The sequence below is a fragment of the Poeciliopsis prolifica genome, unplaced genomic scaffold, assembly GCF_027474105.1.
Source record: "Poeciliopsis prolifica strain line A6 unplaced genomic scaffold, Auburn_PproV2 SCAFFOLD017, whole genome shotgun sequence".
In the NCBI taxonomy this organism is placed as follows: domain Eukaryota; kingdom Metazoa; phylum Chordata; class Actinopteri; order Cyprinodontiformes; family Poeciliidae; genus Poeciliopsis; species Poeciliopsis prolifica.
The window spans coordinates 8,966,391-8,989,486 of NW_026562392.1; the positions used below are offsets into that span (position 1 = coordinate 8,966,391).

The 23,096-nt window shown below is 37.2% G+C and overlaps 1 long non-coding RNA gene across 3 annotated transcripts in view; it reads right to left on the reverse strand.

Moving 5' to 3' along the window:
• Window positions 1–23,096, reverse strand: part of LOC129367588 (uncharacterized) — a 111,062-nt gene that overhangs the window by 19,279 nt on the left and 68,687 nt on the right. For all 3 annotated transcript variants that reach the window (XR_008606723.1, XR_008606722.1, XR_008606721.1), the window contains 2 exons: window positions 10,120–10,221; window positions 4,482–4,544 (listed from right to left, as the gene is read on the reverse strand). This is a non-coding gene — a long non-coding RNA (uncharacterized LOC129367588). The remainder of the gene's footprint in view (window positions 1–4,481; window positions 4,545–10,119; window positions 10,222–23,096) is intronic.

The window sequence follows — 23,096 nt, forward strand, 5'->3', positions numbered from 1 at the left end:
AGCAGCTGCAGAAATATGCAAAGCTGGTGATTAATTTAGAATAATGAAAGAGCAGTGTGTGGGAATATATTGGAAAAAAATAATAAATGAAAAGCAGCAATCTTTTTTAATACGGATTGTCAGAACCATTTCGACTCGGTGTTTTTCATTATAAATCAAAAACCAGGAGTTGAATTGTTTATCTTAGATGCAATCAGTCTCTGTCCATCAATCTAGATTCCTCAAAAATCATTAAATAGAAAGAGAGCGATGGAGACTGAAGTGTCTGATTTTAACAAAGACTTTTATTTAAATTATTTATGAATAAGGGGGTGACGTGCAGGTAATAACTTTGTTTGAAGATAGTCCAATCAGATCAATTTGTGGCTTTTTATTGTTTTTGGACAAACTGCTAAAATAGCGTGTCCTGGACCATGTTTGAAAGTTTTCTGTGAAGCCGCCATCTAAACGTTTTAATGAGATCACACCTGTATTTAGCGCAGTCATGGCCTACTTAGTTTTCCAAGAATAGAAGTTGGTGACATATGTGAGTGGGGTCAAAGAGTCAAGTTGATGAATAGGTATGAAGTAGGTGGTCGAGCACAAACTGCACTGCATCACAACTAGTAGTAATGTTTTCTATTTTTAGGCACACAACATCTTTAGGCCAGAAAGATGTAAAAATAGACTTAAGTTTATAAATTTATGTAGCATATCGTTAAAAAACAAACAACAATGTAGAAACACTCATTTTGACAAGACACCGGTGTAAACTGAATAAAAGTGAACCCAGAGACAGCCATCTCACAAATCATTCATGTCAAGTACGTATACAAGTGATTGTATTTCATTAGGAAAGGAACCTGCCTCTCATATTTGTCACATTCCTGAACTCTGATTTTGGTAAATAAATTTATAAAGTGGTTTACATCTCTGATGCACTCATAATTTCACTGTCGGTGAAGTGATATGTCTTCTAATTACAGATTGTAAAGTGGATTCCATACTGGGAACAATTATGTTAGATTTCAGGATGCATACTTAGAATGCCACTTTGAATCAGCATTAAAAGGCCAATGGACTTTCAACAAGTTCTAATAGGAGTTCTTAACAAATGGTATAGATCCACTAAATAAAATGTGTGGCTAAACACTTTGCATTCACTAAGTGCACCTTTCTTTAATTTGCCCTCCCAGCCTTTACCTTTTATTTCTGGGAGATCTCAATGTCTAGTATTGTCCAAGCTCAAAGGTTTTGAGTTATTTACTGAAGTATAAAAGATATTCCACCTCTCCACATGGAAATTTGTTTACCACAGAAATGGATTTAGCATTACCGAGATACTGAACAATGAAATGTCTGAGCTGTGACTTCACGTAGTTCCCCTCTATACATGCCCATAATGTCTATCATGCTGCCTTTGTCTGCGTTGTAATCACCAATTTGCAACAGAGAAGTGGCCTGGTTCATTTACAGTTCATGTTTTCAAAACATTTGTTGACAATTTTGAAGAACTTTTCTTGTATGAATCTTGTGAGCTCATTGTTATGAAGACCTCTCCTGCTGACAAGGCAGCTTTTTAATCCCCTTTCAAAGATGCACAGCTTTGTCTGAACCTGACGACTCATTGAGAGTGTTGAAGCTTTTCAGAGTTTTTGCATGGGTAAACAGGTGCCGCTGTGAATTCCTGAATTCACTTTAATGGACATGCATGTACAGCAGTGGTTTGTAAACATGACCTCTAATCACATCCCAGAGAAACCAACAAATTGTGTAGTTAACAGCACCGTCCAAATGGTAACTTTTTTTTTTTATTGGATCATAACAGCTGATGCTTTTCTGAATGTCTGAGAATGTCCTACTGGCTTTGACTGGTTGTGCAGGGGTTTGTACATTTTTGTATAGAAATCTTCCAAATATTCTTTAATTTTTGTAAATCTGTCACATATGCTCACACACCAACATGCAATTCTAACAAATACATTAAAAGGTGATGCTGGCATGTCATGTATTTCACCCACATACTTAAAACTTCGAAATTATGGCTCTTAGGCAATATTGTCCCTGGGTTACAAAAGTGAATAGACAATGAGCAAGGTTTTGAACTGAAAAGTAAAAATGTGCAAAGGACATGGATAATTCAGTTTCAGCCCTGCTGTGAAGTAAAACAATATATAAGTATCAGATGAGCATTCATCATATGATCCAATGCTCACTGCAACTTTCTGCAGGGCGAGAATAGTGGAAAACCTTTTCAGACAGAAATGATCTTCAAAAAAAAATTACAGTGGTCGACAATTTTGCCTTTAGCTCGAAATTAATTTTGAACTCAATTTGAGCTTTTACTTAAAAGCCAGCACCGTCCACAACTAAAATCAAAAGAATAAAATTGTTTAATTTTCTAAATAAATGCAGTTTGGACTACATGTGGAACTCAGCAGTGACTCCCAGTTTGAAACCGGTAAAACAGCAGCCTATCCAGAAGCTGATTGTACGAGTGTTTTCATTTAATCTTAATAATTAAATTCATTTGTTCCACAAGCTTTAAATGAGAAAAGGAGGAAAAAAATGGATGATTGTGCAATTCATATTCTCCTGTTTGATACATATGTTAAATTTTGTGTTTAATTTAAAGGACAAATTAAAATGACAAACAGCAGATAAAGAAAGCCATTTAGTTCTGCTTTGGGAACCAAATGAGAGAGAAAAAAAAAAAAGAAAAAGAATGGTCAGTTTTATGTTCGATTGGGCGATCTCCTCATGAGAATGATAAAATTAGAGTATTCTTTATCCAACTTGATTTATGGTTCTGCGCCATTTTAGGGGACTTAATGCATCTATGTCTCTGATATCTGTGCATTATTTAGCTTTTTCATGGAAGGTTTCTGCTATTTACTACCTTAAAGGTCAGCAGTTAAAATGAAAACAAGATTAAGCCAAACTGTGGATAATATTTAAATGAATCCGTAAACTGACATTCAGATGGAAATGATTGGGAGTCGCTGTACATAAAATGTTGAAGGACATTTTGTATCACTTTTTCAACTGTTTTCAGTGGTTTTCAGGGATTTATCAAAAGGCATTTATGTTTACCATCATGACCCAAATTGAGAAAATTGTATGTAAAAAAAAAAAGAAGAAGAAAAAATGCAGCAGGGTGCAGAGAATGAAACCACAGCTTAACAAAGAGTGGTGATTTTACACTGCAGAAGCCAAACTCAGACACAAATGTCCACCCAAGACAAAATGAACAATAGCAAAGTTTATCACTTATATTTATCACTTTATGAATTTATAAAGTGAATTTATATCACTTTATGAATTGTGATTCATAAAGTGATAAATATAGATTTGAACATGCATGTCGTGCATGGCATGTTCTTTCAACAGAAGTCACCAGAATAGATCGTCTTAAATTAGCAAGTCATAGTTTTGCGAGTTGCTTCTGATTTCATACAGACTGGAGACATCTTTCCATGTTTTGTACTGAGAATAGGAACATAAAATATGAAACTGGTTTAAGCATTTTCTTAACTTGGATCTTTTAAGCAACCTCTGTGCTCTGGCTGTGTCGTGAGCCGTCTTGTTTCCTCACCGTTTTAGTTGTGGGTTGACGCTTCCTTTAAATTTATATAATATTATAGTTGTTTTTATCATCCTGCATCAAAACATGTTTTCAACAGTCAAATCCCATTTGCGAAGAGACTTTTGACCTTTTCACCTGCTTCCTTCAAGATTTCAAAAAGGTCTCTATCGTATAAGATCTTTGTGGGAAAAATGCTTACATCTATTTCTGTGTTGTCAATGGCCACACATTCCCTTTGAATGTTTATTTTCAACAGTAGATCATCTGATACTGAAAATTCAAATTCTTTGTATTAATACAGAACTCACATAGAAAAACAACGAGGATGCCATGTTCTTTTAATTTAACAGTTTTCAAAAGCTGTCGCTTTTTTGTGTATAATATTTGAACAACTATGGCCTTTTAGCTTCTTGACAAATGAATGTCTGGTAAAATCAGATACACTTTTCAAAGTAATATTTTTATCACTATTAGACAAAACAAAATAAAAAAAGTTTCTGATCTTACAAAGTTTCCTTTTTTTCTGGTTTATTTCTAAAATAAAAGATGAAAGTTGAAGGTATTTCACATTTAATTTCATTCAGAAAGTACTGGTATTATTTCCCCACCTATTCTTACGGCCAACAGTTCCAACAATGACTCAAATTAAAACTCTCATTAATCCGACAATGTAATCCCTCAACTGCATGAAGCGGCCTTTCCAGACGCAGTGTGGATTAGGGAACACTGAGACCCTGTGTTGGTGGTCACCGATGTATAACACCTCATAAAGATAATATGCTATGCGTGTGTGCGCGTTTCTGTGTTTCCTGCCTCGGTGGTGGTCAGCACTGTGTAGTGCAGAGGGCTTACGTGTGTGGGCGGATGAGGGCACTGTACATGTGGATAATGTGATTCTTTTCCTCTTTGTGGTTACCTGGTGAAGAGGAAAATCCCTGTGAGGTGGTCTTCTGCCAATGTGAGCCACAATGACAGGGGCCTGTAACAGAAGAACCGGTTAATTATTAAAAAGTGGCCCCTGAGTGGAAACCAGTTTGTGATTTGAAGTTTGAGAGAGTACACTTTGTCACAAGTTGTTTCAATTTTGTTGCTTGTTTTTGTTCTCCATTCCTTCATCTTACCGTGTCGATAAATATGTGCATCTAAAGAAATGAGAAGACAGCTCAACTTTTATTTTATTTTATTTTATTTTATTTTTTACCAAATCTGGAAATGTTAATATTGCATGTAATCTGGATTCATTTATACAATTAGTCAGTTCTTTTAATTTTAACAGGAATTTGGTTAATGAAATTTTAGTCAATGACTTTCTAAGCAATCCGCATGGCATTTCCTCTTTGTTTTTTGTCTTTTTTTAAAAACTTTTGTTTTGGTGATAAACTCCAAGGAGGTTTACAAAGGGATATGATTACTTTTTGTGGAACTTGTGATTTGTGAGTCTTTAAGATCATAATTTTTTCTAAGACACTAAAGTCCTACATTTTTGAATGACCACAATCGGCAAACATTTAAATGTCTTGCGCATATGTGTGGTTACTGAATGACACTAATGTTAAAATTAGCCATAGTTGCCAGCTCTTTACTACTGTACTGAAGATGACAGGTGAAATGAGGTGGACCTATTGCTCCTTGACCAATTCCATATGTTCAATAGATTTATCACTTTGAAGCTGATTAAACTATATGGTTCAAGACATTTTGAATTTGCTTTGTATTATCTCGTACTCAAAGGGGAACAAAAATATAATGGGGCAACCAGCTGGTTTGATAATATTTAAACAGATAAAATCAAAAGTTATTTTCGGTGGTAGGTTACTATGCAAAACTGATTACCTACCAACTATTGCTATGCCAATTGTGCTTGTATCTCCTTAGATACAAACCAAAGCAAAACATGAAATCTAAGACGTATTTGCATTGAGAGTGATTTGTGCAAACTGGGAGGAGGGTAATGAAAGTTAATGTTCTACTGGATCAGGAATGAAATTAAAGGACAGGTCAATGCCCTACATATAATATCAGACCATAGGAGGGTTTTTTTTTTCTTCTCAAATTTAAATTATTTGTTTTTTCGTGTCTATTAACCGATAATACAACTTCCATAGAGGTGATGCTGGAGCATTACATACTACCTGTGTATCTTTTGACACCACAGAAAACCAGCAAAAATGTAACCATTTAATGGAGGTGAATCAGAGTTAGAAGGCTACATAAGTGTGTCTGGAGAATTACGTCTACAACTTTCCGCTGCATTCCACGTCTCATACAAACCTTCCTGTACAAACAGTTTATCTTTTCTAAGTTAACTGTTTATGAATTTTTGGTAGATCATCAATATCTGTGCTCATTCTGCACCTCTTGCAACTATTTCTCGAATGCAAGAAAACCTGGTTTTAATGTTTCCCATTTGCTCGAGAAACTAAAGAAAATCTTGTTCTATCAGGACAGGATACATTTACCAAAAAGATATGGACAGGCACGCACAGAGCATCAGGTACATTGCTGAGCAAAAATCTCCCAATCTCCTAAATCTATGCAATTCATTATTTTTTCCCATGGCAGCCATTAGAAATAGATTCTTTCCCTGCTCATGTCTGGACTGCCAGCTTTCATCCTGATGTGATTATTTCATCTAATGTCTTATCATATCGTATCAACTGTTTAATCGCTGCTACTCCAAATTGAATTTTTAAGTTTGTTCAACAGAAATCACCAACATTATTGTGTCTTTACCCATTGAAGAAAATTCTAAATATAAAAGGCATCAGCATAATAATATTAAACTTACTCTGCATGGGTGATAAGCTGTTAATTGGCAGTCTGAAAAAAAAAGAAAGAATATCACAAACTCTTGGTCAATTGGCAAATGCTCCTTTCAGTCTTAAACAATTACTCCCATCCTTATTGAAACTGTTCAGAAGAAACATATAGTAATTATATCTTAGAGAACATAGAAAGACTTTTCCAGAGAAGTCCTGAAGTTTGAAATAAAACTGTGTGCCAAAAAAGAATAAAAAAATAAATTATTGTTAAATGAATTAGGTTGCTTAATAAGTCAAGTCCCTCATTCATCCAGACCTTTTAAAAACTGATGTATTAACTCTTTGGGCCCAATTTCTCTCTTCAAACCATCCCTCTCTCCAGCACCTTTCCATATCTTCTTTCCCCTTCCCATTTCTCTCACATCCCAATTTCAGCTAATGAGCCCATGCACAACAACAAAAAAAATAAATAAATAAAAAAATATAAATCTATACCAAATCACAAACACCACAAGGGGAAGAAATAGGTGCAGCGCTTAGTCTGTTTGTTAAAGGATTCATCATGTGAGCTGTTTTCAATAAATAATAAATGCAAACGGCAACTTTTGTCTGCAGACGAGAATGCATGAATTATGCATTGTTATTCTTGGATAGGGCAACACAGGGACAGGATGGCGGTGTATGTATGTGTGCCTGCTTATGTGTTTGAAAATGTGTGGCGCATATCCTTGAAACACTCTGTGAACACAGCTACTGAGGATTACAGTCAAGGCAAAGAACTTACTGTGATTACTCTGCTAAAGATCGTATTTTGTTGCACTGACATGTGTGGTCTGATGCTTAAGCTTCCACCAGCTCAGTTTGCACTTAACTAAAAATTAATGTCTTCGGTAAACTATTATTTGTAGCATATTGCCTTACAATTAGGTATCTTTAGTAGTTAGGTAATCAAGAACAGGATGCGTTTGTTTTCATCTAACTTGTCCTTTGTGTAGGAGGTGTGTGAGCACATTTTGTGTTTTTTTTCTGCTTTTGCCAACTCTAATCATTATGACAACAATGGAAGCCGCAATCCCTGTAGACAGGGGAAGATTTCACCAGAAATGCTAAAATGTATGTGTAACTTTTGTTCTCCTCCCTGTTCCTCATCTGTAGTCTGCATGAAAAAAGTTGATTGAAAATCAGCAAAAAAGGAGAACAATTACAAAGAGCAGCACCCGTGACGGCAATCATCACTGATCTCCGCTGTCATTTTTCTCTATGGTAAATAATTCATCAAAAGAAACAAAGGGGAAACAAATATGCAAATAAACCACCCCCCAAAAAAGGGGGCCAGCAACATTGGCCTGCCACCACAAGGGAGGAATGAGAGTGGCTGATTATTATGGCAAGTTATGACTGTGATGAATTTGAATTTCTCTTGTTTCATCTACCTTGACAGAACTGAAGTCACACAGACACAGAGGGAAAAAGGAGAAAAAAACTGGAGGGATTTGAGGGTTTGATTGAGGAAGGGAAGGAGAGACGGATAGAGGGATTAAAGACAAGGGGAATGGAAGATTGTGGGGGGCGGGGGACACTGAGAAGGGGTAGTAGACATCGGAGGGAAGAAGAAAGAGATTTGGGAGGGGATGGGAGGAAAAGGGGGAGGGATGCTCACAGGGTGTATTCGACAGCGCTGTGAAAGGTAGCCATCAAGGGCTTTGATGAAAAGTGCAGGCCTTCTAAGGCATAGGAGTGACAGCATATGATTTGGTCAAAGCATGAAGCCTTTCAAAGGCAGACATTCTCACTCCTATTCATTCCTCTCAGGTTGGATATAACTTTTGGGGCTTAGCTCTGGAAAAATTTCCAAATTGGTATGACAGATTGGCCATATGTGGTATTGTCCCTGCGACTTAACAGACAGTAGACTGACTAGAGATGTAGACATCTCGAAATGAAGAGAGGATTATGGGCTGTGCAGTGTCTCAAAAAACTGTCCCGGATCAGTTGGTATAGCCGATGACATTTTGCTGAAGGATGTTACATAAAATATAGAGTGGTGGATTTTGATTCCGAGAACAAATCTGCACCGAGTATAAATGGATAAGAAGGTGGACATTTAAACTGCAATTTCACAAATAAATAAATAAATAAACGAATAAATAAATAAAGCTTCCAAAACTGCACAAACAAAAAAATTTAATCTGGTTTTCGTGTATTTGGTCTGAACAGTGACAAGAATTGAGTTCATCCAATTTAAATGTGAAGGCAGATAAGTGAATTTTGCCACACAAGCAATGATAGATACTGCCTTGAATGCTGAAGCTAAAGCAGATGGCACAAACATCTTTACCAGAACAAACCTGCTAATTTTACTTACAGTTCAGAAAACAGGCATTCTAAAATGTAAAAGCCACTGTATGTTTTTTTTTTCTTCTTTTTTAGATCAAAGTTCTAACCCTGTAACCAGTTAGCAAGCTTTCTGTTGCAAAAAGGACAGATTTTACAACTTCAGAGTTATTAAAAATCACAGACTGACATTTACATTTACAGGTCAGTCATAACAGGAAGGATCAGCAAGCCAGCCTGATGATGACTGTCATTTTGCTGCACATACATAAGTACATTATATTTGAGATAGTCTGCAATTTCATACACCTATACACATAAATGGACATGCATAATCACAATACCACACTGACATGTGAAAGCATGTATGTGCACAAAACTGAAAACACATGCCTGCGGCACTTTTGTCTGATAGCGCTGTCTATCTCACTCTCACTTTCTCCCCCCCTTTCTCTCACACACACCCACACAGAGAGATAATAGTATCTAATTTAGGCTCTGTATGGTTCTCCAGAGGACGACACTTCATCAGGAATATACTGGTGACCTACATACTACAGTAGGAACAGAGGCGCACACCAGCATAATAATTGCATACGTTTCCATACTCAAACACAAATCTACAGCACATGAATCTGCACGCACAAAAAACATTGGGTCTATACACCTTGGGTGTTATTGTGACAACAGGAGACACTTAATTCAAACAGGACAATGTTGCTCCCATTTTTGTGGGACTCTATTTTGTTCAGATATTTATTTTAGCAACAAACATGGAGAATAATTCCTGTGGATAGATGAGACCTTGAACTGCAGTTAGTGATTACAGCTGAATGGGAATATTTGAGATCAAAATCTGCTTAAAAACTATCTGCTAATCCCCTGAACTTGAGCTAAGTTCAGGTTAATACTATATATATATATAATATATATATATATATATATATCTATATATATATATATATATATATATATATATATATATATTTAAAACCTCATAAGTTAAAGATATTGACTTATGATACCATGATGTCACCTTTATTTCCCAGGGAGACAATTTGAAGTTCCCTTGAGAAATGTAAATGGCAAAGAAATGTCAACTGTTTGGTGTGCCAATAAATTGGGCACTTCATATCAAAACAATTGCTTAATGTGGGTTTTTACCAACTGAAATACTCTAACATTGGATTTCCTTTACATTCCAAAATTATGTAGAAAATAAATATATATATTTCAAGATAAATATAGATTTATCTTGAACATTCTGCTGAAAAAACTACGTAAATTAAGTCTTGTACTTTTTTTTTATTTTGTAACATAAAAGTAGAAAATAAAATAAAAGATAATATGCATCCCCATCTTTTTATGAGCAACCATGTGGTTGTAGGTTGTAGCTTTTCTAAGCTGCTCTTCAGACAGTATAAGCACCAAGTTTCTGGGTGGAGAAACTGGAATTACCGTATCATTGCCTTATAATGCATTCAACTGGCACCAAGAAGATATCATCCATCATTCATGAGCATCATCTGTCAGCTTTCTGGTCCACTAAATGTCCAAGACCTGAGGCAGAATTGGAAAGAAAAAAAAATCCAGTTAGCACACCAGAAGGCCTGACTCATGCACAATTATCAAATGCTAAGAAAAAGATTAAATTCAAGTTGATGGCAAAGTGTTTTACTGAAATTGAAAGCATTATATAACAGTGAAAATATAATGAGAATGTGGTAATTATTTTTTTTAACCCTCTGATGCGTGAATGATTGACTATACAGTCTTCTGTGAGTGGGTCTTTTTTGGCCCTTGTTACAATCAATGTGCTTTTTTTTTGCTACTTTTTGTCATAATGTTTTGTATAGTACTTTCTACTGTGTTTTATTTCAAATAAGAATTATTTCATGTTTGAAATATTTACAATTTTAACTTTTTTAAACGTAGTTAGAACAATTTGTCGAACATTTGTGACAATTTGTGGAGCATTTTTAAAATAAATTGACATCAATTTCACAACAGTAATGATGGAATGTCAATAATGGACAATGATAACATCCATTATATGTGTGTGTGTAAGGCGGGGTGCGAAAGAGAGCACGTTTCATGAAACTAGCTAGCTAACCAAGCTAGCTAACATTACTGTCTGTACTCTAATATATAAATGGCTAAAAGATAGTGACTCATACACAGTGTTGGTTTGAAGGAGAAGGAACTGAGGTCAGGACCACAAGTGATACAGATATAGACATTTGTACCAGCATGGATACACATGAACTATTTTCATGTTTATGGGTGGTTAGAGAAACTTGGCTTAATGGTAAAGGACCTCACTTATGCATAATAGTGTCTTTATTTAGCGTCACAGCTAAAGTACATAACCAGCTGCTGGATGGGCATCCAAAACTGAGCCCAGACTTTTGTCTAGATAATAAATTAACAATAATAACAAATTCAAATGCCAACATTAGTCACAAGAAAACAGCAACGAAAGCAGATGAATGTCTGTTTGACGTCTTACTACATAGATAACATGTGATTAATATTTTAAAAAATACTGCAGGTTCATTACTTTAAAAAAGTTAATAAAAACATAGATTTTTCTTTCTTTTTTTTCTTTTTTCTATGGTTTCTCTCCCTCTAATGAAAGAAATCACAATGCACTTACTTGTAACGCCACTATTTTTAAAGGCTCAAGGGCTTAGTTTGAAAATAAAACTGACTTTAAATAAATTGTTTAAAATATCTGGAGCTCAAACTTGGTCACTACTTCAGAGGCATCAAACTCATTTCCACTTGTCTAGATCATGAATGTCCTCAAAAGACCAGTCGTACCAAAGTGTATTGAGAAAACCCATACACAAACCTGTAAAATATTAAGAAATAGCTGATTTTTTTTTTACAAGTTAATAATAGTTTTAGTCATAACTCTTTCGCAAAGAACAAGTAAAACTGGTTTTTAATAAAGTTTCCAGATTGTGAATTAATCTTTAGAAACAAAAATCTTGTTTAAAATTCAGCCGTACTTCTGATCGGACTCAAAGCTGAGAGAGTTGTGGCGACAGACTTTCCCAGCTGCATGTCAGCTCTTAAAAATCAACATCTGAGTTTTATCATCATGACGGCTGCTTATGCCGCAGTACTGATTATCAACAGAGAAGGAAAATTCAATTTCACACGTTGACTTCAGCATTTCACTCCAAGACTGTCAAGAGCTCCAAGCTCTGAGAAGTAAATAATACTTCTCGCAGGTCATCTTGGACATTTTCACAATAAATCTTCTCAGAAACTGATGACTAATAGATTTAACATCTTAAAACCATTTAATTGCTGTGTATGTGCTGAGTGTTTCCACAGCTCCACATCTCCATTACTTTGTTTTCGAGAACTAAAATTTTCCCAAGTGTGGATCATGCAAAAGATAAAAATTAGATGGGGCACCATAAAGTTAATAGCTTTCTCTTGCTTTGTGGGTATAAGCTATAAGAACTCCACAGCTGTTGGTAAATGTGTTAAAGTTTAAAGAGCTAGCAGACTGAAAAAGAAATAATCATTTTCAAGAATTTTGGTAAAGAAAGAACAAGTTTAATTCACAATTTTGGTGAGTTTTTTCATTTGAAGTTTTCCAAAAGAAGTGTTTTTTTTTTTTTAATGGACAGGAATAGAAGGTCTATAAAGTTCAGTTCAAACTTAAATCCCATTTTGTTGATTATTTTTGGCCATTATTCAAAAGAACTCTGTTTTTACCAAATATGTATACTTACCTTTTGGCAAATAAATGCAAGCACATACTTAAGCTCTTCCATAAAGAAGTTAAGTACACTTTTTTTTTCTTTTCAGTTTACTCTGTGGACATTTTTTACACAAGGCAAATCCTAACAGCACATTATGAGTATGAGAGTAGAAGAACAAGAGGCAACAATAAAAGTGCACAGGATCAGAATAGGACAATTCTCAGCTTGATCTGCTACAATGAGTAACCGACCAGTTGGAAACTAAAAGAATTCAATCTTTTACTGATCAGCAAATGCATCAAGTTTAAGTGCTTCAAGGTCACAGCTACAAAAAAAACTCTTTAATGTGGACACTCTTGATGCAGGGAGGAGACTCAGTTAGTTCTTTCTTTTTCATTAACAGAGGTTTTAAAAAATGAAGTTAAAGAAACCACAACGATGTAAGAAGCTATTTAAAAAGAAACCATTACTTTATGACTTCACAAGATGTTTGTAATTTATTCAAGCTGTGACAAAACAAGAGAGAGCAAGACGAAAGCCAGGTAACAGGAAGTCTGTGAAATTGAACAAAATTGATTTGTTTAATCATTTTGATCTCTCAGCTTTATTTCTTATGGATGAGTCACATTTAGGGTAGCCCTAACCCTAACCCTACCCTAAACGGTAAATCAGGTTTCACAGCAGCTGTTCTCTCACACCTGCAGTTTTAAGACACCCCTCTTACCAATATATAAAATAATTTATTAAAACTCATAGCAGAAGAAAAACTCATCATGTCTCATGCAGTTCTAAAAGAAAAAAGATGGAATTGGCAAATTTCGCTATTAGCAGGTCAAAAGCTTTACGAAACCCAAAACTCATTGCATCTTGGTGAAAAGGTGCTATTGGAAATTTAAGAGGACTGAATGTGAAACTCTGACAGATGGCACAGAGTCAGAGGAGGGTAGGTTGAACAAACATTTTCCCACTGTAGAGCTGAGGCACTGTTACATAAACCAAAATGAAGCATTCATCGTCCTACACTAAATCCAATACACAAATGACCCATACCATGGATCAGACAAACCCATCTTTACTTCCTTAAACAGAGGACTTTAGTAAGTCTGCAAGGAGCCCAGAGAGAACACAAATACAGACTGTGAGGAGACAGGGAAAAGAACGACCTTTATTCTCATGAACTTAAAACTAATGCTGTCAAAGCAACTGCAAGCTATAGTCACAGTCTAAGTAGAAATATGAAGTGGGATTGTTGGGGTTGAAAGGAGAAAATGAAGGACAAAGAAGGAAGTACATAGGGAGGAAGAGAGAGGAATGAGAGAAGAAACAGGGAGTAGGCAATAAAAAGACAGATGAGATCAAGAGACAGTTCTGACACGCTCAGGCAGCAAACGCTCTCTGTGAGTCTGGGAGCAGCTGAGCGGAGAGCTTACACACCCACACAAACACACACGCTCTCATGAACAGTTGTGATGTGGTTTGCTGTAACTTTGTGCCTGACTGGATGTATATATGAGATGTTTAGAAAGGGGCTGCACTGTAGGAAGTTAAGCCAAATCCCCAACACCACACCCCACCAACATGAGGAGAAGGGGGCTTTTAAGGACTTTGAGCTTCTGTTGTGGTTTCTTTAATTCTCTTCCTCTGCTTTTCTTTCTTTTTTTTCCATCCAACTCTCACTCCATTTCTCTCCTTGCTGTCTGTTTCTCACTCTGTTTCTCACAGGCTGTTTTTCAGCATTTTCTTCTCTCAAACCCATCTTTCTTCTCTCTTTCTCTCTCATATTTAACTGGCTTTTGTTTGAGGTAATACAGTCATGAATAACATTTGGAGTGATCTAAGAATGTGATCATGATTATATGGTGGATTTAAAGACGCATGTGAAATTGTCCTTGGCTTCATGAAGTAATTTCAGTCGAGATAAAGCGAGTATAACAAAAGGTTAAAGACCTTTGCGAAAATAAATGACGCACTAAATATCTAATGAAGAAAATGATCAGATCAGCTTCACAAACAGGCTACGAATCTGATCTCTAAGGGATGATAGAGCTCATATACTTTAACGTGATCACATGAGGAGTTTATATAATACCCGTAATAAGTATAGGAACCTCCTGTAAGACAAACCACATCACTCTGTGATGATGAGGTGGTGGGCTTCATGGAGGTTTGGGGCTTCTGTTGTGGTCACTTTGATCTTCATTGCTGTTTTACGTTTTCTCTTTTTTCAGCAGATGATCACAGTATTCATCATTACTCAGTGTCTTTTACTTGGCTCCCCCTAATCCCTTCATCTTTGCGCAGAATCAGATTTCATCGCACTTCAATGACTTAAGTGCGTGCAGTCGGTAGAGCTTCATGTTGGACTTATTTTCTGTGATTACATATTATGCCAGTGGGATATTCCTAGAACTGTAATGATTGTGTTACCTCATGAGATGATACACAATGCTGAGTTTATGAATACAATGTCAGATTTTGTTTTTAAAAATAGGGCAGGAATTTTAAAAATCATGACTAATCCTTTGTAAACGCTGTAATCAATGTAGAATACTCTAGTCAAGTGTATTCAAGGCCAGTCTATTATGGTTTTCAAGCTTGTCTCAGTCTAAGGCTATGTTCACACAGCAGGTCTTTATGCTAAACTGTGATTTGAAAGTGGTGAAAACTTCACCAGTCCCAGTATATTGTAAGTGTTGAAAGCCAGCCCAACCAGAAGACTTCTGTTTATCAACGATGCAAATACAACAAGGCAACCTAAGATATCCTCTTACTGAAAAATAAAACTCCCCGGCATCCGTGTGGGCACTCACCTTTATGAAGTTGCGTGCTGAGATACAAACTGCATAGTGCTTCCTAAGATAGATTTTACTTTTGACAAGAAATAATGTGATGTTTCAATATCGCTAAATCTTTTCAGACTTGTTATTCATTAATCCCTTTTAACGATAACACTTGTACAGAACACAGCAAAACAGTTTTTGACTTTATCACCAGCCATGAAGGCCAACAATTTTGATTCACCACTTACTCACCCAAGTTTATTTTATCATGCTCAGCAGTATTCACACATAAACATACTTCCGTGACTGCATTTATACACACACGGAGTCCAACAATTAGATTTTTTTGTCTGTTTATACACACACAATCAGCCGTCCTGTGAAGCCTCCCCACACCCCACACTTCTTCTGTTTTTCAAACCTCAAACGCCCACACATTGCCTCTTGATTCAATTAGGAGACAGGGAAGTCTGGATTGTGGCATGCACTGAATGTAGAAACGTGTCCCACATGGGTTGTGTGTGTGTTTGCTTGGGCTGTGTGCACAGTAACAAGTCCAGGGGGGGAATACAGACATGCTTTTGCCCAACAACCCTTTGTAGCCCATTTGGGAGACCCGAACGCCGAGCAGTGCCCATAAAAATGCCGGCGAGGCTTAAATTCACCTGTTCGTTTCCCCTTCCATCCGGCCGTTTACTTGAAGAAGAGACTGATTCCCGACCTGAAGGTAGATGTCTACCTTTCTACAATTGAGAACTGTGGCCTAGAACTTACAGTCTACTAAAATGGTTTAATGGCTTAACTTCTGGAAGTGAAACCACAACTTTATAAATATCTCAAGCAGTTAATGGTTGACCCTTCTCCTCCTGTGTTTTTCTATGCTTGCAAAGGATCACATTGCATGAAGACAATTTAATTCAATAAATAACATTATTCATCCCTGCAAACAGATGCCTTGATATCACCACTTTAATTTATTGATGCCGTTTGAAACGAGAAGCAGTGCTTGTGAACCTTGTTGTAATTGCAGCCCTAATCAGCTGATCTCTCTTCAGCAAAACCTGTGAATGTAAAAAAAAATTACAGTGTTAAAGAACATTTGGAAATGCCATTTGTGGATTCAGTGAGACGCAGTCGACTCTGATTGCATTGACAGACGTAACCTCTTTCTGATTGCAAAAAAAGACTAGGAATAGTCAGTATCCTGATGGTGACAATCTGCAACAACTAACAACAAAACTACGACCACTCGTAAAAGTAGTTTTGTTTTATCTTTGCTCTACAAATGTTACTCAAGTAAATGTAATTGAGTAAAAGTAATTAGTTATTACCCACTTCTACATCTGACTATAGCGGTTCTTTTCTCTAGTTCAGCAGAAAACTGGTGTTAACTAAGAACATGTTTTTTGGGGGGGAGTTGGTGCAGAGTTTGTACCAGTGGAAAAACAGAGAACATACTTGCTAGCGCCTAGAGGCTCCTTAGAGGAGCTGATCTGAAAGTTGTTGAACTGTCTGTTCCCCAGACAGTTCAACAACTGGTCAGACTTCTAGTAAAGTGATGAATTTGGGAAGGCCTTTGAGGAAGCAGAGCCATGTTTTATTTGGCTCAGAACAAGGCAAATATCCAGTTATTGAAAATAACCCAGTTGATGCATCAAAATGTCGTAGAAATAAGTTTTTCCTTTGTGTGATTAAAGTAATTTTCCCTAATTCACTGACACTGAACCAATTTGAGGTTGTATAAAATTTCAAATACTTGGCTTCCCTAACTATGTTCAATTAAGGGAAGTAATCTAGTCTGTTAAACTGTATTTTAAGTTAAGACAGAGTCTGACTCACACAGAGCACAAAACGACGCATAGTCTGTCTTTTCATTAGGACAACAAATGCCAGCAAACTACCAAGAGCAAAAGTTGCAATGTTGTAATATGCTTACATGTGTGTAGGTGGTAAAGGGTCAGAAAGCATAGGTCAGAGTAATCTTAAAGGGCGCCAAATTAGCACTTCTAATGATAACAAAGGTAATAATAAAGAAGCTGCCATTGTCACGGTTCAAAAGGGCAAACTGACTGGCTTATAATGATCAAACCAGCTGATTTTCTTAACCACCGTGAATGCAGCTGGGCTTTTAAGCAGGATTGGATTAGCTTAGCTTTTGCTTCGATTGGAATGAGAGAAAATTTGGAACATGAATAAATTTCAGTATTTGCCTCAGTCTCTGTGTATTATCAATATGAAAGGTGTTTGTGAATCTTCAGTGATTAGTCAACTCACGGAACATGTGCGGTTCAAAGTGTTTTCTACACTCAAAAGTTTAGATTACTGATTGAGTGATCTGAATCTGTATTTCTGAATAGGGTCAGAACTCGGTCACATCAACAGCTAGGGTGGCGGTATTGGTTGGGGTCTAAGAAATGCATCATGTCAATGAAGGATCCCTAAAGAAGAAAAATGAAGCAAAAGGATTTGTGGATTCGAATCTGACTCAGAAAACTTTGTGACCTTCTCTGCCATGGCCCCTTCCTGCACATTGGGATAATGGATGAGTGATCTTTGACCCTTTAATGCATTCTAGCTACCCTCACTCTGCTGCTCCCTGTCTTTCTCCTCGTCCTCCGTTTTTTTGTTCTTCCACTGCCTTCCTGTCTCTGTGTCTGTCTCTCTTCTCTAATGAGACAGGGACTTTTCTCCCTGTGGGGAAAGAGGTCAGTGCTCCTGACACACACACACACACACACGCAGATAAACATCCAGACATAGATGGCACACATGCATACAAATTCAGACAGGATGCAAGCAAACTTGTACACATCCATGCAGATAAAAGGGCAAACCCACACTGAGGCTGCCATTGCCCCACCATATACATGTATCACACATTTGCACACACGCACACTGACCCAAAAATCTCTCCTCTATTATGCAGAATATCAGTTGGCTGATGGTAGAGCTGATTATGCAGCTACCCTCTGCTTGCCCACAACTCCCTGGTGAATATCTGCCTTTAAATCCACCAATCCCAAATGTCTTTTTAGCATATCAATGGAAAATTTTATATTCCTTAACAGTGGGACTTGCAAACTTACTGTTTTTCTCAAATTCTCCATCTCATCATGTCAGTGTAACCCCATAAAAAAAATAAATAAATAAATAAATGTGAAAAAAATGCACACACACACACAAAGCAGTTAAAATAAATATTAAACTTCCACAGTGATACAGATGTCCCACGTGTGCAATGGTGAATTTTTCACCTTTTAGATTACGTCCACATATTATACATGCAGGTTTTTCTCAAAGCTGAAAAAATCTATTGAAAGCAAGAAAAGTCATATTAACTAAAAGCAAATAACTCTCACTAAACAATGTTAGTATACAGATGTTGTTTGTTACAGATTTATTTTGAGAACTTGTAGTTCCATTGTTTTACCAAAGGCCACCAATGACTAGACACGCCAGAACAAAACAGAGTCACACAGGACAAATAACATTTAAAGACAACGCTAATTAATATAATTAATAACACTAATTAATTAACATATTTTTGACTGGGAGAAAAAAGTCAGGAGTACTCAGAGGGAAGACATTCTCAAAAGAAATTAAAGAAATTAAAATTGACCTCGATTGAAATTTTACAGGAAGAAAATGTTTAAGAGCATGTTTCCCCATTTCTGGTACACTTGGAAGTGTCAGGAAGAAAAGACTCAGTGTGATTTCACAGAAGCAAATAATAATTCCACTCCTTCCTCTATCCACTTTTCCTCCTTCCTTGGGAAAATTTTCCACAATGGGGCTTTCCCAATTTTTAATATTACTTAAAATAGCAAGCGCAGTAGAATTATACTACACTGGAGGGAAGGGACAGATAAGAGAAGGGGGGGATAGGCCCATATCTCAAGAATGAGTTCATAGCTCCACAGCTGCAAACCTGAAAGTCAATCTTCTTTACCTGCATACGGCATTTATCTCAAATTTGAAATCCGCCATACGATGTAAACGATTCACCAGCTCCACAGTAACTAAATTCAGATGACTCTCCCAAATACACTCACTCGGCTGTTTCCCAGAAGTCTGAATTTATAGATTGTTCCTGTGTGAAAGTGGGGAATAGTGACCTGAAGAAAGATTGCTTGCTAAGCAGGAAGCAAAGTAATTTGGCCCTCTAGGTACACATACATGTGTGCACAAGCCATATGCTCGGATATTTTTCTGTGTTGCACTCGTGTGTGCAAGTATATGTCGGTGTATGTTGCTCTTGACGAGATGTGAATGTGGTCCCTCTTGTAAGATCAATTATTATACTATGCATCGCCTTTCTGCATGTTTCTTGCCTGCTAATTGAAAGGCCATCTGTGGAGTAATGGGGAGGTTTAGTATGGGGTAAACTGCCAGGCTCATTATTTGAGGAGAAAGTAGCCCTCAGAGGGCAAAATAAATTAGTCTGTGTCCAGTTTAACCTTCAGAGGACTCAGCTGTTGTAGTTAAGGTGCATGCATATACAGTACTGATGGATGCTCCTGAGCAGTTTATGCAGGCTTGCACACCTGTCCTAAAACCATGTCGAGCTGGAATGGAAAAGAAAGAACATACCAAGGTGCCATGTTCTGTGAACATGCATAAAAGGCAGATAAAGGATCCCACATTAAAGTGCTTTTTGAGTATGACTGTACCTGCGTTTGCTACAGAGGGTCTGGAAGAACCATAAACATGGAAGCAGACTTGACCTGTGTGTCTCAGCGGTTTCCTGTGTAAGCCGAGCTCAGTGTGTGTGTGTGTGTGTTTGTGGGGAAGTGGCCCCGTGGAACTTCTTGTCACTCCTCAAGTCTGTAGAAAACAGCCTCTCTACTCCATTAGCTTTGCTCCATGCCTGCAAACTGGCACATGTGTGCGTCTCCCTTTATGTGCGAGGGACATTCCATCTGTCTCCTGTCACCAGCAATCCTCTCTGTATAATGAGGGCCTGTTAAGATCTAGGGTAATTTCTCCAGAGGTCAGAGTTCACTCTTTCTAAAGGGGAAAAGCCACCCGGGTCGGGTTTGGTGTTATGTGACACTGAACACGCACAAAGCTTCATGCAGAGTGTGGTATGTTCAGACAAGGTGAAGATTTTGTGCTATGTTTTTTGCTGGTTTATGCAGCAAAACTATTTGCAGCACAGTTGAATGACACTGAATTTACTTGATTTTTTAAGTGTGGCTGGTAGTCCTCTAATGACTTCTGGAAACATATAATCATGTCTTTAAAATGATAGTGGCACAAACAAAAATATTTGCTGTACAAACATTTGACTCTAATTATGCTTAATTTGAAGTTGGAGGGGAGACAACTTCATCCAGGTTGTATTCTGCCTCCTTGGATTCCACTTTCTTCCACATCTCTCACAAACATTTGCAGGAAACTGCAAATGTTTTTGACTTTGGTTCCCAAAACTTTCTTTTTACTCGTTTTCCATAAAAGACAGTTTTGTAGAGTGCACAATTGTAGCTGCCCTGTCAATTTTTTCATCCAAAACACAGATTATTGCAGCTCCTCCAGAGTTGCTTCTCTGATGCTTTCCTTGTCTTGCTTGTCCATTTCCATAATTGTGCATGTCTTGGTAGCTCTGTAGTTAGGCCACACTCTTTCCTTCTTCAGATGTCAGATTGAAAAATTATTAGCGAGATGCTTAAAATTTGGGAAATTGTTTTTAACATAACCATGCTTGGTTGATTGCATAGTTTTATTTAATTTTAATGGTTTTGGGGTAAAGGGAATGAAATACTAACACAAATGTAAGCTTGAATTTGCATTTTGAAAAAACTGTGTATTTTTATTTTTGATAATTATGCAATAGACGATCTTGCTTTTCTTGCTAGTCTTAAATTTTAGGTTTGACATCCTTGTACAGCCACCGTTTCTTCAGACTTCAACACAGATGAGACAAAGCAGACTAAAAAAGAAATCCAACAATCTTAGTCAGGAACGAAGAAGAAAAAACCCATGACATGATTTATTTAAACATATCTGTTACCCTAAACTTGGATATAGGGAAAATCTAAGTTCGTTCCCCCTTTAAGTGAGCATAGGGGCTGTTTGGCTTATACACACAGACATCTGTTAACATCCACATAAGCCCATCGTGTTCTTGCACCAGCCCCAGTCCTGCCAAAACAAATATCACACACAAGCACCTAGTCACCCTGGCCAAGCAGTTAAAAGCAAAGTTTCCACCCTCTGGCTAAACTCAAAGCTGTCCATAACTCAGCTTGTGCTTTCAAGTGATTTCACTGAGTTCCACTTCACTGTTTGTATTGTTTTTATTTCGTTTTCTGTACTGCTGCATTGGGATTTTGCTGAGTGAGCTTTATTGCTGTACATTGTGGATAGGCTGGTAAAACAAAGTCCATTGTGCCTGAAAACATTTTTTTTTCTTGTGCATTTTATTTTGATCTTTCTTTTCAGCAATTGTTAACATGGGTACAAAAACATAGGACCAATAATCTTATAATTAATACAGTTCCCATACCGTACTGCACTTGCAAAACTATATTTCATTGTTTCCGACTTTGTATTTTATTGTGATTTCATGTGATGGACCAACACAAAGTCGGACACTGTCATGAAGTGACAAAAAGACACATGATTTTATAATCCTTGTGTGGATTTTTATTGTGTGCATTTTTGTTCAGCTCCCTCTCTTGGATTCTCCGACAGAATTTAGAGCAGCCAAATCCATTCAGAAATCGCTTCATTATTAAACGGTGTTATATGCTGTTAAATTTGATTTTAGTGAAATTGCAACTGTTCTGACAACCCTAGATGTTGTGAGAGAATGAAAAAAAGAAGAAAAAAAGAAACATCATGGAGACCTGGAATCATGCCAAGTAGATCAGAAAAAATGTTATGAAGAAGTTCAAAGCAGCAGTAGGTCACAAAACCTGTGCTGAACTCTTCTCAAATCAATCATCTGAAAAACTTAAAGCCTATCAAGAGATGGCTTTCTATCTGAACGAACAGACTTTGCCTTGGGATGGCATTAATCAGAAAAGCCCTGAAGTGCACCACTTCCAGAGGAGATGCAGATGTTTCACCCAGGTGGGAAAATCTGTGGACTGCTCACTCCACAAAATCTTTGTTCTCATGCAAGAACAAGCAATCATATTAAATTAAGAAAGTAGTGAATATTTTTGTTGTCAGTAGTTATCAAGACCAATATAGTCATGCATATTTGACATTCTTTGTGTTTACATGCTTTTTTTCCTTTTCTGTTTTAACAGCTGTCAAATATAGAAGTAGGTCAGGTACGTGGGGAGTATGTATTGGAATATAGGCTGTAATAAATCAGAATGTTTGCCTCTCACGCTGAACTGGTGTTCTTGCTGAAATATTTTTGATCATTTCTAAAAACATTCCTTGAAAGTCTGCTCATGTTTTCCTCCTCTGAACTCCTAAAGTTAAAGAAACTCACAAAAACTCACAGCCTCAGACCCCCTGGGGGTCTCTGTCTCTGTGCGTGTGTACGGGGGCGTTGGGAGCCTATGTGGATGTGCATATGTATGAATGCATGTCTATCTCTTCAGTTCAGCAGGATACAGGAGGTTAGAGGAGACAGGAGGTTAGAGGAGAAGGTTAAAGGTCAAAGCCTGACTAAATAATTAGCAGATAGCCTCCCCAGCGACACAGTCATGCATACTTATAAGTACAGCTATATGCGTTGTTATTTTTGAACAGTCTGGACAGTGTTGTCCTTTATGGCCCCCTTTTCCAAAAACACACTCAAACACGTTTCCCTTCCCCACCTTCCTCAGTGGCACTCAGACATCGACCCCTCGGTGTGCAAAAATAAAGTGTGAGTGCTCTTCCCGATGACAGGCTATCGGTCAGGAAACGGTGGCAAAAAAATAGGGAGACGAGAGCAAGAGAGACGCATGGCCAATAGATTCAGCCTGTCGTC